Genomic DNA, 15,563 nt, shown 5'->3' with positions numbered 1-15,563 from the left:
ATATCTGATGAGCTTGGGCAAATTTCCTATCCATGAAGCAAGAATTAGCTCCGGAATCTAGAAGTGCTAAGACATGTACTAGAGGAGTACTTTTAGTACTAACTGTTACTTGGGCTACGAACACATTGCTAACTTGCTTAGAGGGAATGGAACCACTAATGGGCTGCACAGATCTAGGGCTGTTCAACCAAACGGCTCCTATTTTGGTTGGACTTAGTCATTTAACTCTTCTTCTAACTGACTAAGGACATCAAATTTGTTCGCTAGATTTGGGCTATTAGTACTATTAGGACTATCAGATATCCCTACTAAAATAGACTCGGGTTTAGTACAATCAGAACTAGCAACTATTTGGTTTACCTGCCTTCTTGGCCTATGGGGACAGTTTACCGCGATATGCCCTGGTCCACCGCAATAAAGACATAGTCGGTTTGCTCAGCGTCGTTGCTTTTCTTCTTCCGATAGCAGTCCACGACGACGTGTGGTGTCAATTTCCATCGGAGTTGGAGTACTTGCAGGAGGCGCATTATATGACTCCCTCGGAAAAGGTTTCGCTACCCCTGAGGCATAGGCAAGCTCTGATCTTGCCCTCGAAATCTAGAATTGTCGTTCCGAACGTCGTTCGAAGAGGCAGTTGTCGCATCTCACCGCACGACTAATTGCTTCTATTAATGACTTTGGCTCTTCGGGGAAGGTCAAGAGTAAATCCTTGACATCGTTGCGTAAGCCATAACGGAATTGCTCCATCAATGCGTGATCATCCCAAGGGATATCGGCAGCAAGTAGGTGGAAATCTGCAGCATATGCGGAAGCTGGACGATCACCTTGGCGTAATCACCGGATTTTGTTGATTGCAGTCCTTATGCTGTCAATATCTCCAAAACAGGCCTTAAACTCACTTATAAATTCTTCAATACTGTTTAATAATGGAGAATCCTTTTCCAACAATGGAGCAAACCATGCTAACGTTGAGCCACTAAGGAGAGTGCCTACTAGTCCCACTCGTGATGCATCGATGGGATATCGAGAAGGATGCATTTGTATCACTAAACGTACCTGATTCAAAAACCCTCTAAACTATGATTGGGTCCCATCAAATTTTGCAGGAAGACCGATCTTGGGTTCTTTGTGAATCCCTTGAGTGCTTGATCCTTGTTGTTGTAATGATATGATAGTCGCTTCGAGTTGTTGTACACGTAGTGTCAGCTCCCCGTGTTGTTGTTGTTTTTCCAGCACTATTTGTTGAAGATCCCCCAACAAGCGATGATTTTCTTGTTCTAGTGCTACAAATTTCTCTTTTAAGCACTGGAGCTCCGAGAAAACAGATTGGTATTCCTGAGCGCTAACTGTTTCCATTTTACTAGGGAGGATAAGAGGATTAATAAGAAGATAAAAGGAAACGGAGGAAAGGAAGATCAATCGAAATCAGTTCAAACTGTCAGGAACAGTACTAAGATAGAGAAGGAATTAGTACTAAAAGAAGTATTAGTACTAAGAGAGGTGAAGAACTCTCGAGAGAAGGAAAGAGTGAGTGAGAGGGAGGGAGAGAGAGATCGAGAGAGAGAGAGAGAGAGAGAGAGAGATGATAAGAAAAGATATATATTATGTGGAGAGAATGTACAATAGTAGCTAGGAGGCTTAAGACTGGCGTTGAACCGATTTGGTTCGAAATAATGCCTCGTGCCTCCTTTTATAGTGTTCTAAGGAATACTCCTGAAGTTTCTAGAATGTTCCAGAGAAATCTGGAATATACATCAATTTTCTATAATAAAACATAAATGAAAATTATATTCTACGTATTACAATGTATAGTCTAATGGTCAAGAGCTCGACCCATGTAGCATAAGTGCCATATCATGACAACTATTATATTTCTATCTCTAACATTTAGTTGCTCAAATCTTTTAGAAAACTCTTTTAATACTTCCAAAACACTTAAATGTTTATTAGACTCTACCCAATCCATGAAGGCTCACCTTGTCATCCTTGACATATCATTGAGGTTGTATTCATTTAGCAATGCTCTTTCGAAAGTCGCCCATGTCTGATGTTCCCTCTGTAGCTCCTGGATCCTTTCTTGTAGCCCAATCGCAGCGACTCGACTAAAGCTATTAATTTTTGGAGCTTCGTCAATACCCTGTTTAAGCATTTCTTCATTATAAATCTTCAGAAATCTTGTTAAATTTATACCTTCGAAGATTCCTACTCGTGCGAGAATATTGTCGACGGCTTTGTCGATACTTGCCATCATCCCTTGTTCCCGCATCACTCATCGGGCTCACCAAATGTGTCGGGGTAGTTGTGGTTCGTGCGGCGAAGTCGCGGGGACTAAGGTTAAGGGGAGTTGAAGAAACTTAACTTTTAATAAGGCTTGTATGGTGATGTTAGAAAGGTTAAGAGTAGCAAGAAGAAGAGTTACGAGTAATGTGTGTGAGAGAGAGACGAGAATAGATAGAAGATAGAGATAATATATGATTCAAGAAGCAAGTTAGAGACAAAATATGATTTAAGAAGGAAGATTGAGACAAAGTATGAATCAAGAAGCAAGAGTATTTGATATAAACATGATGTATATTAAAAAGACAATATTTTACCAACTTTACAATCCTTGATCGCAAACTGAACACATTCTCTACCGACCCTTGATTTGAACCCACGACCTCAACTTCGAAACGAGAGGTTCTCCACCCAATGAGCTAGTCTTCTTTACTTGATTGTATTATTTTCTCACTCTCTCTTCTTGATTTCCTCTTGTTTTCCTTGCCCCTCTTTATATAAGTGTTGCCATGCATATGGTAATGTATGGGAGCATGGCATGCATGCAATGCATGAGTTACATGTAATGCATGATCGCCATTTGGCGCACATGCATTGCATGTGATGAATGATGGCTATGTATGAAAATAGATATGGGATAAGTATAATGATGAAAACGCATTCTAAAATAACTAACCTAGCTTAGTGGTGTATGCTTGGTGCTTGGTATACAAGGTTGAGGGTTCAAGTCCCTCAATTTTACTTAATACAATATATAGCTTCATTCTTATATCATGAAGCACATTTATTACACATTTTTACAAAATATGTACATTGTACATCGTATATAAGGATGTGGGTTCAAGTCTCTCAAATATTATTAAATACAACATTTAAGCTCATTTTTATATCCTGAAGCACATTCTTCACGACAACGTGTTCAGGCCGGAGATGTCGACCTTCTACACATCAACACAAATCTTCAAACGACTGACATCTTCACGAAAGCCCTAGGAGCCGACAAGCTTCGGCAATTCATGTCAGACCTTGGATTGATGATCCCTAACTTGCCAAGCTTGAGGGGAAGTACAAGAGAGAATCAGATACCGACCGAACCGGGTACGAGCCGAAACGGACAACAGAGATCGTCTAAACCGGATACCAGCCGAAGCAGACATCAACCAAAAGGAGCCGACCCAAGTTGAGCTTGAGGGGGCGTGTTGAGAATCAAGCTCAACATAGAGCAACGTGTGAACACACCGTTTGAGAATCTATGATTACTCAAACGTCAAGAGTCACACCACCACTCTCTACACATTAAACTATGTGTCATAGATTCATATTCTATGACACATAACTAATGGTTCTACATTCCCCATGACCGTAAGACTTCACATTCCTCAAGGCTCTAGTGAGAGAGTGAATGTTGTAATGAGTAAATGAAGAGAGAGGGTGACTCCATATAAAGCACCCTCCTCCTACTCCATATTAAGTTGGTTTTGTGACTCCTTGTAACGCTATTTTGTATCTCATATTCTACTTGTTAATATACATCTCCTTCTTCTTCTTGAGTACTTCATATTGGCTCTTATCTATCTTGTGTTTCTCTCCTCTCCTCTCTTCTCTCACACATACACACATAACCCACATCCCTTCCGCTTCACAAGAATCATATCTGATTCTTTACAGATTTTGTCTGGCTTATCATCTCTGAACTACACCGGCAGCCAGAGGTCTCAACACACCAAAATATCCCTCATCTTTGACTTCCACACTGAATAGCTGGAGCCGATTAGCTTGAATATTCCTCCAAGATGTTCATCCATCGCTCTAATACCAATTTTTATAAATATGTAGTCGGCCACAACCGGTCAACACAATGAGAGACACAAGAACCAAGACAACCAAGAAACAAAAGACAAGAACAAAGTACAAAGACATAGATATTTAACGTGGAAAACCCTGAATGGGAAAAATCACGAGAGTCCGCAAACTCCAAACTAGATCACTATAGTGGGAAGGAATACAGCAAGAGACACTAGGGGTAAAACCTACGACAAGTCCTGGATATTAGTAAATGATGACCAGCTTCTTTTTTCTAACAATAAGAAATTGGTGGACTAGTAACTAGTCTTGGCCAACAACCTAGCACGCACGATGAAAGCCCACGGAGAACAATTTTTTAGTAATAGAAATAGCATTGGCTATTTTGGCTCATGTAACTGATACATAAAGATAAGTATTTTTGGATTACGCTACTAATACCTGTCCGAAAATATAGATAGATCCGAACTAGACATGTCCCCCCATAATATCTTCGAGGTTATCTACGCTTACAATCCAACCTTCCCCACCAAAAGGAGATTTTAGTAGATAACCAAAGATTACACTTGGAGTTAGGGTAGGATTGGTAATCTTTCTCACGTCCCCGTCCCCGGGTGTCCATGTATCATACAAACCTCCGTGAGCTCCTCTTCATCTAATGACGGTTACAACAGAGTTTTCTCATACTCTTTCTCTATTACACACTAGTTACACTCTCTAATGCACTAGTTACAACCACCTCATCATCATTATAATGGTTTGCCCTAGATGTATTTATACTAATACATACTATGGCGTATTTACAAATATGGCATATCTTAGGCATACCAAAAACATATTTACAAATATGTCCTCTTTCAGATCCGACCTCCCATCCGGCTCCGACCGATCCGGCTCTCGTTGATCTTCATCCGGCTCTAGCACTCTTACCATCTGGTTCTTGTTCTTCGGACTCCAATCCGGATCGTGCTCTTCCCATCTAGAGGGACATGTTTCCTAACACCAAACATATGAGTTGATTGAGTTGGCAAAAAGGAATGAAGGCACCGAGGAATAAGTGGGTATACAAATTGAAACCTAGAGAGAACGGAAATTCACCTAGATACAAAGCTCGCATTGTGGTGAAGGGCTTCCAACAGAAAAAGGGTGTAGATTTCGATGAAATATTTTCTCTAATGGTTAAGATGACATCAATTAGAACCATGTTGAGCATTGAAACCAACATGAACATGGAGATAGAGCAGTTGGATGTCACGACTACTTTCTTGCATGGTGATCTAGAAGAAGAGATCTACATGCATCAACCTAAAGGATTTGAATAGAAAGGAAAAGAAGACCTAGTGTGACGGCAAAGAAAGACCATGTATGGACTGAAGCAAATTCCCCGGCAATGGTATAAAAGGTTTGAATCCTTCATGATAGACCATGAATTCCACAAATCACAAGCTAACCACTGTGTTTTTGTGAAAAGATATGATGGAGGAGATTTTCTAATTCTCCTACTGTATGTTGATGATATTCTTATTGTCAAACAAGACATAAAGAATATTGCAAGTATGAAAAAGTCTTTGAATAAGTCCTTTGCAATGAAAGATTTGGGTCCAGCAAAGAAGATCTTGGGGATGCACATAGTCCGGGACAGGACAAAGAACATGTTGTGGCTGTCACAAGAAAAGTACGTGACAAAGGTGCTCCAAAGATTCAACATGCAGAATGCCAAGCCAGTCTGCTCAACATTGCCGACAAATTGCAAGTGGAATGTCAGTCAATGTCCCAAGTCCGAAAAGGATAAGGCTGAGATGAGGAAGATACCATATGCCTCAGTTATGGAGGCCTAATGTATGGTAGGGTGTGTACCATGCCAAACATTCCATATGTTGTCAGAATGGTTAACCGATACATGAGCAATCCCGGAAAGGAACATTGGGCTGCAGTAAGTGGGTACTTAGATACCTAAGAGGCACCTCGAGTGTTTCTCTACGATACAACTTAGGGAAACCCGTGCTTGAAGGTTCTACAAACTCTGATATGTCGGCCAATGCTAATTCCAGCCGACCTACATTTGGGTATGTAATGACCTGTGCAAGGGGGATCCATATCATGACAATCTAGGTTGCAAAAGTTTGTGGCTTTGTCAACCACCGAAGTTGAGTACATGTCATCTATAGATGCCGTCAAGGAACTGATATGGATGAAAGATTTCATGAGTGAGTTAAGATTGAGGCAACATCAATTCCTACTTCACTGTGATAATCAAAGTGTCATCCACCTTGCTAAGAATGTTTCCTACCACTCTCAGACAAAACATATCCAGAGTAGATAGCATTGGTTACGAGAGAGAGTGGAAGAAAAGGAATTTGCTCTTGTAAAGATCCATACATATGATATTGGATCAGATATGTTGACAAATTTTTGTCTATGGAAAAACTAAAAGCTTGTCGGTTGATAGGCATGGTCGACTCCCACATACATGAGTGAAGGGGGAGTTTGTTATGAAATGATGTCCCTCCTTATGGGAGAAGTTTCGATTCAACTAGAGGCCGTTTTGGCTAAGAGCCTGATCTCAGTCGGCCATCCAATTGAGGGTTGACTATCCGGCTAAGGGTCGAATGCCAATCAGGAGTCGGCTAAGGCTAAGTGTTGAACCCTAAAACCCTATGGACAAATATGTAAATACATACATACATATGTATGTATGTATGTATGTATGTATGTATGTATGTATGTATGTATGTATGTATGTATGTATGTATGTACAAACCCTACATGGGTGTATCGGTGATTACTACACATAACAGAGTAGAATATTGCAACAAAGAATAGTAAGAGAGGGGAGATCAAAGAAGGATTGTGTGTTGTGAAGGTCGAGCTTGTGTAGCAATCGACCCTAGAATCCAACCCGAAAGTTCGACGGCTCCGCACACATTAGGTGTAATAGTTGTCATTTCTTTGTTTCCCTTGTTCTTTGTGTATATCCGTCTACTAAGACAAAGATCCTACCAAGGTTGTGGCCTTGAGTTCTTGTATAGACTCTGAGATAGTGAATCTGTTTGGAGTTTGTGGGCTCCCATGGTTTTTCCCATTTAGGGTTTCCACGTAAAACTTCTGTGTCTGCTCTTTTCTTTTTCCACTTTTTTGTCTAACTGACTAGCTTGAGTTTAACCTAAGAGTCGGTCGTGACCGACCCCTGTATTCCTTTCAGTTATGACACGCACATGTCCACTAGTGGTAATTGTTTCTTCCTTGAAAACTCATGCATATCTTGGTTAAGTAAGAAGCAACCTATAGTGGAAACATCTAGTTGTGAAGCTGAGTACGTGGTAGTTTTCACAACTACAATGGAGTGTATATGGTTGAGAGGCCCATTGATGGATCTTTGCATGGAGATAGATGTTACGTATAATTTCACTTATAGTTGGAGTGCATTGGATATTGCACAAAACCTAGTGTTTTATGCTTGGACAAAACATATCGAGGTGCATTATCACTATGTGAGAGAACGTCATCATGCAAGAGATATTGATTTGGTATATGTGCCAACACAAGACAATGTGGCAGACATATTTACTAAAGCACTTCCAAAGGAAAATTTTGATTCAGCTTTTCCAAAGACTTGGCTTATTGCCTTGTGGGGATTGATCTGTCATTCCTTGTATATGTTCACAACATTCACTCAAGGGGGGTTTCTTACGCTTAGTGTTGAAAGAGTGAGCAATAGAGAATGACGATTGAAGGAAATAGAGTGAGATAGTAATAGAGAGAGAGAGAGAGAGAGAGAGAGAGAGTAATGATGAAAGGAAATACGTATTATGATAAAGAGATTCAAGAGAGAGCTTACTTGGTGTTGAACCAGAATGGTTCGACAAGAGTGAAGGGGCTTCATTATATAATGGGTTGTGGCGCATTCTAGGGTTTTCTAGAATGTTTCAGGAAGTTTTAAGAAATTCTAGAATATTTAGAATGTTCTATGGTTTATATTATAATGTATGTATTTGATAGTTTAATAGTTAAGTCCTTGGTATATGCACACATAGGTCACAGTTTTGAGCCTAGCCATCACACATTGATTATTTAATGTGTTATGAAATGATATCCCTCCTTATGGGAGAAGTTCCATTTCGGCTAAGATATATGGGCCGGTTGAGGCCCGACTGAGAGTCGGCTATCTGGCTAAGGGCTAAGTGTCGAATCGGCTAAGGATAAATATGTAATACATACAATGATGTATGTATGTATGTATGTAAAAACCTTAGGTGAGTGCATCGGTGATTACTACACATTACAGAGTAGAATATTGTGAAAGTGAATATAGAACCGTAAGATACGGGAGATCAAAGGACTATGTGTTGTGGAGGTCGATCTTGTGTAGTAGATGACCCTCGGATCCGACCCGACAGGTCGACGGCTCATCACACATCAGGTGTTGTCGTTTCTCTGTTTCCCTTGTTCTCTGTGTATATCTGTCTATTGAGACAAAGATTTCATCAAGGTCATGGCCTTGAGTTCTTGTATACACTCTCAGATAGTGAATCTGTTTGGAGTCTATGGGCTCACGTGGTTTTTTCCCATTTAGGGTTTTCACGTAAAACTTCTGTGTCAACTCTTTTCTTTTTGCTTGTTTGTCTGATTGTCTAGCTTGAGTTTAACCTAAGAGTCGGCCGAGACCGACCCCTGTATTCCTTTCACAATGCTCATCTCATTACTTCTTCTTCGGTATCTCTAAATCTTAACTTATTGCAAAGGTTAATCTTTATCTATTTTTCTTCCCTTGCACATGTCACATCACGACAATGAAACACAAAATTGATCGCCCATCTTCATCAGAATACTAAGTACCAATTGATTACAACCCTTCCACCATGGCGGTTCAAGGACACAATTCATCTAGGATGAAGTTCTTGTAGGTGAATAGGTTCTCGTTTGACACTTGAGCTATCAATATCTTGTTTGAGTTCTTGATCTTCAAATTCCATCATGACTGAAAATCATCCTTGAGAACACTCTCTTCTTGATTGTAGATTTTTGGATGTAGACTTTGATAAGTAGATCCTATTATCCTTTTTATTGTAAATTACATCACATCCAAAACCCATTAGCAATCGATCAAACATTAGGAAAGGTCATTCCAAGAAATAATCATAAGTTAGATGGTTTGTTGATCTTGTGGTCACGACGGTAAAGTAGAAATCAACCCCCATATCTCAAAACTTATGGTTCACTATATCTCCTTGGGTCTTTAGATGGATCCATTGAACATTCTTTCATGTCAAAGACAACCATTTTTTGCCTACAACACATTTGTCAACAATCATTATTGATACTAACTCCCCACCTTGTATATGTTATTGTTGGCATAATCGAGCTATTCAAAATTATTGGGAGGGTGAATATAGTGTCACCACTCTCAAAGATGACTCCCAAGGCATCAATTATGACTTGCACTTCAACATTTTCATTGATGATCATGTTGCTTCGCAATGTTGTTACTATTGGTTCCCCATATCTATTCTGAATTCTCCCTTAAACTTCCAACGTACATCATACAAAGTCATTGGGTTCAACCATAGCATCTCCTCACAATGTGTTCAACATATTTGACTATGAGGTGATCAAGTCCTCTATTGTGATCTAAGTCTAGGTCCACTCGACACACTTCTTGTATAGGTAGTTAGACTTTAAGTGTGAGGAGTTGTTGTAATAGTGCAAATTGACTTCACCATTTAAATGTTTAGTATCTAGTATAGTAGTATGTGGGGATGGTTGTTTCCCTTTTTGTTCATGAACATTTATGTTTCTTTATATTAAGTTCCATAATATACTCAATGGAAAAGCTATTGATTATAGGAATTCCATATATTTCCCTTTTGTTCATAAACATTTATGTTTCCTTATATTAATGTCCATAATCTCCGTAAATAAAGACCTAGGATGGCATGGATATTGATGATAGAATTTCCATGTAGAATTTTCACCATCACATGTGTTTGCTTGTGGCAAGTTAGAGGAAGAGACAACACTCTCAAGGCTAACAATTGTGGCACATTCCATGAAGACATATATGAGATGGAAATCCACTTGAGTTGTGTATTTGAATCCATTTTTCTTTTTTTCTTTGTGAATCAATGAATTCACAAGATGAATGTAGCTTTACACATGATAAAACCAATGGGCCAAAATATTAAAGGAACACTTTTTTTTTTACCTACACCTTATTTGTGCTTTTTAGTTTTTTGTAGTTCAATGTTCCTTTTTTGTTATCCAAGTATGCTCACAATTGTTCACTTTCATGGTAGCATGAGCAAACTTAATAGTGATGATAATACATTCGCATGGTTCAATCATGATTTCCAAGAGTAAGGATCAAAGTGTATGAAGGAGGTTTACAAGTATAGAAATGTCACGGAAACAGGTAATTTATGGAATGATGACAATGTCATTGCATTAATATGTTTGAACTTGTTAGCCAGCTTGGCATGTCTCTTTATAATATTAATCCAATCCTCAAATATGATACTTGGAAGCTTCCTCACAAGATATTGAGTGTGTCTATATAATATTAATCCAATCCTCAAATATGATACTTGGAAGCTTCCTCGCAAGATATTCAATATCAAGCTTTCATTATGGATCAGAGCATTGCAAAGAATGGACAAGTCTTGATATGATAACTCTACAAGATGCATCCCAAATGGCATGTAAAAGCTTTGTTGTTATTGAAAAGAATGTAAGGAAATCCCAAGATGATGATAGTGATGGTGAATACATATTAGTTTTCATGGATTTTACTGTTGTATTTTCTAGGAAACTTTTTTTTTCTTTATTATATGCATTTCCTTTCAAATAGAGTATTTTGCAAATGTTGTTTTGGTGAATGGAAAGGCATGACCTTAAATATTAGAGAAGGAAAGGCATGTTCAAGATTAAAAGCTAGCAACACAAGATAACAACAGTTTTCATTTGATAACAACATGCATTTTACTCAAATTGAAACAAAGAGTTTCTAAAAATATAATTATGGCAAGGCAAAAGCCCAAATGAGGAGCAAACAAATTTCACGTGCAAGTGGTTAGGATGTTATATTCTTTGGTTACTAAAGGCCAAGAATTCCAAACTCTTTCTAGCACTAGAACCTCTTCTAAGATGATAGGCAATTGGATAATGATAATAAGAACAAGCATTGACTCTTATTTTGTGATTGCTACATGACTTTGCAATTCTGAAAATTTACTAAAAAGATGAATTTCCTCTTTTTTAATTTCTTATTGTTCCAAATGACATGAATAATAGTACGAAATTGCTAGTAATCATTCTTGAAATTCGACTAGGTTGAGGAGCAACAAGAAAATTTCCATTTGGGATCAAAATTTTTGCCCAACTATGGTGGCAAACCCCGTTCATGATTGATAAAGTCAATGCATTAACATCAATTCTAGTATTATTTGTACTCTTATCATTATTCAAATAAAAAATTATTCTTATGTATTAGAATGATTTTCCAAGTAAAATTATTAGTATCTCTATATCTATATTAAGATGTTAATAATAATATGTCTTTTTACATATGCTAGAATTTAGTACTATGAGTACAAATAGTGTACTTGAACATTATTAGATCCTTCCAATCAATCCATTTGTGTGCCTATAATTCAAACTTGGCCTTACATTCTTGTTATATTATTTCGTACATGCATGCCCCATGCACATTTACACCTTTCGTATTAACAAACCTACACCTACACATGCATGGGTAAGATGAATACTTGGTATGCCACTTTTTTCGACAAAAAAATGTGAGGATGAATGTTCCTATAGCATCTACCATGTAACCCAATGCTGACTCGATCATGTGACTAAGTCGTGAGAGAGCCTACTCTTATTCTCAAATAACAACTCACAATATCGAAATGACCCATAACATAGGCATATAGAAGAGAAGAGTGCAAAAAGGGCAACTAACCCTTTATATGTAGCTAATTAATGATACTCATTCCTAATTGTCATGTTTCTAGTGTTATAATGTGTCATCATTTGCAATTGTTATGTTTATGAATATTGTTAATGTCAAACAATTAGCTCTTAATGTTAATGTCAATATAATAAAAACAAATGGGACTTCATGATGGAGTAAATGTTTTAAATCAATTTGCCATGTTAAGAAGAATGAATTATCTTTATAATGAATACAACTGCTCAAACTTGAATACACAGTCATAATGTTGTAAAGCGTGAGGTCTGCATCATATGTACACATTTATAATTCCAAGTTGAAGCACGTTAAGCATGTGAATATGTAAGAGATAATTTGTGGGGACATCCAAAGTCTCTTATGTAATGTCTTGAGAAACGATTTAGCCATTATTGATTATTTACATCTAAGCATCAACAACTGCAATTCAGAAATTACACTTAAGATGTATTTACCAGCCTCATTGATTGACTATATAAAACCATACACAGAATACATCTATATGATTATATAAAAGTGTACATGCATCATTTCATTAAAGTCGCATCTACCATCTTTTCGCCTTAACTTCTGGTAAAACATTAATTGTGATAACTTTGCTATTTTTCTATGAAAGATTCAACAAGAGTCATATATAATCATAGACTACTGTGACATCCATCAAGCATCATGTTTACCAAGTGATCATCCAAATTCACCAAGTCATATAGCTTCTCCTCTTTTGTCTATTCATACGGATGTGTTTCTCATGATGTGCACAAAGGCACCATGGTATTGTCATACTTAGTCTCAAGTAGAAGATTGTGTTACGATTTGGGTAATTTTGTCCTTTGTGAACTCATGTAGGTTATTGTTTGCATACAGCCATTGTTTGAGAAATCGGGTAATAGAGTTTATCCTTTGTTGGATAGATAGAAGAGTTCACATCTAGCATGGTGCCACTCGACACAATGTGTGTACACACCCTAATCAAGAGAAACGTGTGATTCTAGCACCTTATGGCATGCCTTGTTTGTCCTTTGATTCCAAAGAAAAGAAACAGAATTTATGGAAAAGTTATGAATAATGTTGATCCGTGTTCATATGTGCCCTTTTTGGGTCAAGGACACTTTAGGTATCCATGGTTTCAAAAAATTTAAGGATTGTAGACTATTCGGATGTCACATAACCCCGACCTTAATGAGTTAGTGTTCTTTAAGTTGGCGTTTTGATCATTTGTCCATTTAAACAACTTTCACATTCTTTTTCAATGCTTTAAGCACCATGTTACCAATGAGGCATTTTGTAAATTAGCATTCCAAATTTGCATCTCATATTGAGGTTTCCTATTGGTAATCTAAGTTACTTCTAAGAAAAAGAATCCATTGTTTCATCATGAAGAAAAAACCTTCTCAAAAAGTGGGGCAACCTGGTAGATCCATTCTTTCAACATCATGAAAATGACACCGAAAATATTTTCCAACGTATCATTGTTGGATGGACCACTAGCTATAAAGTTCATTACCCATGATGTTTTGTCTTCCATCTCCATTTGGAACCTCTTTCTCTCTTGGAAATTTTACATTCTCTGATAATTTGTTAACGTCTAGAAAACCTAAAATAGTCTAATGATTCGGCAGACGCCTATAACAAAATAATGAATGATTCTAACATATGTTCTTTCCGATGTAAACCTACTTATAGGAATCTTATATTCTGTCATCCATATCATGCACAAATCAATTTTACATGCATGGATGCATCATACAAACATACGTACATACATGCATGCATGCATACATACACATGGACATGGACATGGACATATACTTACATGCATACATGCATACATACAATCATATTCACATGCACATGGATAGATACATACATATTACATACAGACATATTCACATACAAAGGGACAGATACATACATACACAAACGGACACATTTACATTGAGAAAGAGAAAGTGAAGAGAATTGATGATTTATGAATACATATACACCTATCCTCTTTGATCTTTATGACGTATAGAGAGGCATTAGTTTTCTTTCTTTTTCTTCTTTCTTTCTTTCTTCTTCTTCCTCTCTCTCTTTTGGTGAAAACACACAATTATATTAATAAATGTGTGTGTGTGTGTGTGTGTGTGTGTGTCTCTCTCTCTCTCTCTCTCTCTCTCTCTCTCATGAGTCACAAGTATACACAATGTGGATTTGTGATGGATGTATAGTTATCCTATTTTGTAACTTTATGATATATGTCCGTTAGTCTTTTTTCTTGTATATCCCTACCTATCTCGTGGATCGCAAGTATACACCTCGGACACACTAAAGTGTGTTTGAGAGAGAGAGAGAGAGAGAGTAGGGTTGTGTGTGTGTGTGTGCTCCCCTAGTGTTAGAATGTCTTTCTTGTCTCTATCTCATGAATCACAATTATGTACCCTAGTCTCAAAATGTGTCATATGATATATCCCTAGTAATTTCTGATCCTCTAGAAGAATTTCTTGATTGTTCTCTAGTAGAAAACTCATCATCTCTCTCTCTCTCTCTCTCTCTCAAATTCTTTCCATGCAATCTCTCTTATCCAATAGAATCTCCCTCACTTCTTGCGCACACTCAAACTCTTATTTTTTTACGTCACTCACATCAGGGAGTGTGGTTTCATTTTTTGTGTCTTTCTCTCTATCGATATATACAAGCCAAACTATATCTTCAATATTTGAGCATGTAGAGTATCACTCCACTGAACTAATGGCTCGAGCTAAGGAGTCGAGGGGCCCCAATGGTTGCATCAAACCCCGTGATATATTGTTGTCACCAAAATGGCCCTATGGGTCCCACCTGTTCGACACACTCAACTCCCTCATGGGCCCTAAGAGGTGCAACATAACTAGGTCCACGTGGAAGTCGTTATCATCAAATGTTTTTAGACCAAAACTATGTGCTAACGCCGTATCCAACTATTGCCCTTTGTGCAATTTGCACTCTTATCCCATAGAATTGTCCCATGTGGGCTTTAAATTCTTGTCTCTGCACCAAACAAGGTACAAAGAGATGGGTGTGTGAACCTTCTAAAGTTCTCACAAGAAGGAATACTTTCTACCTTCGAATCTCTCTGTCTTGAATTGCTAAATTCGAGAATCCATATTGTCATAAATTGTGCCTATTATTGGCATTAATCACTCCTAACATGGCCACACCTTTCTCTGAAGGGAGGAAATACATCAAATGGTGATGTCATCCTCTCTCTCTCTCTCTCTCTCTCTCTCTCTCTCTCTAACTAATTGCACACATTCTAGGTCCACATTCTTCTCATCCATGCATACACACATGTCACATACACATAAACTAGTATTTCTCAATCCTCATTTATCATTATTTACTCTCTATCTTATACTCTTTTATACCGGATAGGCCTTAAAGACTTTTTGTTACTTATAAAGAGTGCACAATACCACATTGAAACACCAATTCCAATTGCCAAGACCTTTATCTTGTACATGTGTGAAATCATTAAACAGTTGACCAACCCATAACA

The sequence above is a fragment of the Azolla caroliniana genome, unplaced genomic scaffold (genome assembly GCF_043228905.1).
Source record: "Azolla caroliniana isolate FFs.n. ecotype wild unplaced genomic scaffold, voAzoCaro1.0.p SCAF_157, whole genome shotgun sequence".
Lineage (NCBI taxonomy): Eukaryota > Viridiplantae > Streptophyta > Polypodiopsida > Salviniales > Salviniaceae > Azolla > Azolla caroliniana.
The sequence above is the reverse complement of the archived record's forward strand: the minus strand, read 5'-3'. Positions refer to the sequence as shown.